The sequence below is a fragment of the Pleurodeles waltl genome, unplaced genomic scaffold (genome assembly GCF_031143425.1).
Source record: "Pleurodeles waltl isolate 20211129_DDA unplaced genomic scaffold, aPleWal1.hap1.20221129 scaffold_412, whole genome shotgun sequence".
Lineage (NCBI taxonomy): Eukaryota > Metazoa > Chordata > Amphibia > Caudata > Salamandridae > Pleurodeles > Pleurodeles waltl.
In genome coordinates this window covers 85,315-88,000 of record NW_027150120.1, presented here as the reverse complement: position 1 = coordinate 88,000, position 2,686 = coordinate 85,315, and the positions used below count along the sequence as shown (strand labels likewise).

General features: G+C 47.7%; 1 non-coding gene across 1 annotated transcript; it reads left to right on the top strand.

The window, feature by feature from the left end:
• The first annotated feature begins 482 nt into the window (after positions 1-482).
• On the top strand, positions 483-554 carry TRNAP-AGG (transfer RNA proline (anticodon AGG)). The gene has a single exon. It is a non-coding gene; the product is annotated as a tRNA-Pro (tRNA).
• Positions 555-2,686: the final 2,132 nt, after the last annotated feature.

The following is a 2,686-nucleotide window of genomic DNA, read 5'->3' as shown; positions in this document are numbered from 1 at the left end:
GTGATGCATTCTGCAGCACACATAGAAGTAAGAGCAAATCACCATTGAAGATTTTTTTTTTGGGCAGGAAGGTGTCCCTTCCTGCACAAAAACTATTTCCCCCTCAACGCAGTCATCCTTGTACCATGGTGCAAGAACGGCTGCGTTGGCGCTCAGCAGCTAATTTAGAGCTGGCGCAGGGGGAAGCACAGGGGTGCGCTGTATTCTACTAAATACGGCGCTTTCCTGCATTTTGAAAATGACGGCGCGTGGGGCTTGCAAATTTGGCACAGCGTCGCGCTTAGTGATTTTCTTGTAAATCTGGGCCAAAATGTCTAAAGGATAGAGGCTTTTTATGTCATGTTCGATGAAGACCATGCAAATGACTCTAGTCGTACTGCAGAAGAGAGCACCATGTGCAGTTTCTTGCTTTGGGATGTAGTCTCCCACTCTCTGTCACCAACCCTCCGAGCAGGGTCGGAGCCATTGCATTTCTGTGCCCAGGCTCGTTGGTCTAGGGGTATGATTCTCGCTTAGGGTGCGAGAGGTCCCGGGTTCAAATCCCGGACGAGCCCATTTTAGCGGAAAACAATCAAATCCTGCTCAAAATACACAACCCCTCAACATTTCTCATTCCACTCGAAGCATTGTTGCGCAAAACATATTTTTTGCCTCAGGCGAAAAATGGATTACAATGCCTTGGCTTCCTTCCTGCTTGCTCTCAGTGCGCCCTGTGTGATGATTTCACAGGCTCTCCTTCCTGGCATTTAGGCATCAGATATTTGTCTGTCTCTGCACGCAGCTGTGGGATTTTTCAGGACGTCTGATTGTATGCATGCTGGCCGACACTGCTGCAATTTTCACACTTACCCCTCGCATTCCGAGCAACTGCTGATAAAGTATAGAGGAAATCGTGCAAACATATGAGGGGAACTGTGCTCCTTCAGTCAAATCAGCAAGCTTGTTTCTGTAGTGTAGTGGTTATCACGTTCGCCTCACACGCGAAAAGTCCCCGGTTTGAGACCGGGCAGAAACACTTGGCATCAGCAGCTTTTGTGTTTGCTCCCTAAAACCTCAGTCTCTCTCAATGCACACTTAGACAGAAATGACCTTTAAAAACTTGTGACCTGTGTAAAACGTGCTTTACTATTGCAGGACGCTAAAAAGTTATCTGCATCCCTCGGTGGTCGTGCATGTGCATTGTTTCTTGTTCTGTTTTTTTTTTTTTTTCTTGGCCATGTTATATTGTGGGGCCTTTAAAGCTGTGACTTTGATAGGAACATTGCAAGCGGCAAAATCAACAAGTGCAGACTGAAGAGTCCGACCTGCACACTGTTTTGGCTGTCAGGATGGCCGAGTGGTCTAAGGCGCCAGACTCAAGAGAGCTTGATCTTCAGTGAAGTTGAGCCTTCTGGTCTCTTCATGGAGGCGTGGGTTCAAATCCCACTTCTGACAGGTGTATTTTCTTCCCTTAAATCTTGCTCTGCTTGCAGAGCCAGCTCCTCACACCACTATCTTTGGAAGCTGCTGTGGCATGTGAGGAGAAATCCACCAACCCATCGGCTGGGCCCTCAATCAAAATTCTGTGTATTACTGGAAGGGGCGTCTCAGGCACACCTTCTGTTAGAGCTGCACTTTATGACAGTAACTACCATGCTGGTTTCTACTTAAGCAGTTGATTCTATAGTTTGAAGTGAGGCTCTCCTGCCACCTTTTGGGCAAAGAAGACACTGCCCCTGCAACAACACAGGCAGACAAGCTCAAACTAGGTTTCTTGGTTAAGTGGGCGGAGCATATTGGCAATGGTGCCTCCTCGTGACTTGCAATTTACATGAAGAAGACAGAGAGGCAGCTGGGAGTAGGCAGTACCCATGAACCCCTGAACACTGTCTTGCGACTAGCACACAATTCTGAAATGAGGCGGGGGAAAGGAGGTGATTTCCCCATCAAGGGCCATTCTGGGAAATCAGCCACCCTGCGTCTCCCAGGTGAGTGTTTCAGGCCTATGAGCCACTAATATAAATCTTGCCTGATCGAGCGCTGATTGAGCGCTGATTGAGCAAGTGTGCTTGAATCCAAGAGGCATGCTCCTCTGGCGCAAGAGCTAGCAGGCCCTTCAGTGCTTCTGGTTGGGAAGTCTAAGGTGCAAGGGTCCATGACTTGCAGCGGGTTACAACTACCAGAAAGGGTCTGCTTTTCACAACAGTGTCCTAGTTCAGCTCAGTGGCACAGGGCATTTTGACTACCTCTTGCCTTGCTAGAGACAAACAAAAAATCCTTGACAGAAAACATAAATTGCTATGGCACGCTTAGAGAGAGAGAGCCTCCAAATGGCCCTGCTTTTCTGAAAGACGCTTCAGAAGATGTTTCAAATGACTGTGCAGCGGCAGTCTAGTTGGTATAGGGGTATGATTCTCGCTTCGGGTGTGAGAGGACCTCGGTTCAAATCCCAGACAAACCCCTACCTTTATAGGTTCAGTCTGTGTTTTAAACAGGAGTATTTCTGCTTTTCACTCTTGTAAGATGTCATGTTGCAATGCAATACATGCTTTATACTGGCGTCGAGACGGTTCAGCATCATGAAGGTATGCGAGATTTCTTTGCAACTGCTTTTCTGTGCTGGAGCAGCAGTGCTCGTAGGAACATTAAATGCACAGTGCTTCTCCATGGTAATTTCGGGTCCAGTTCTGAAATCACCTCTTGGAAT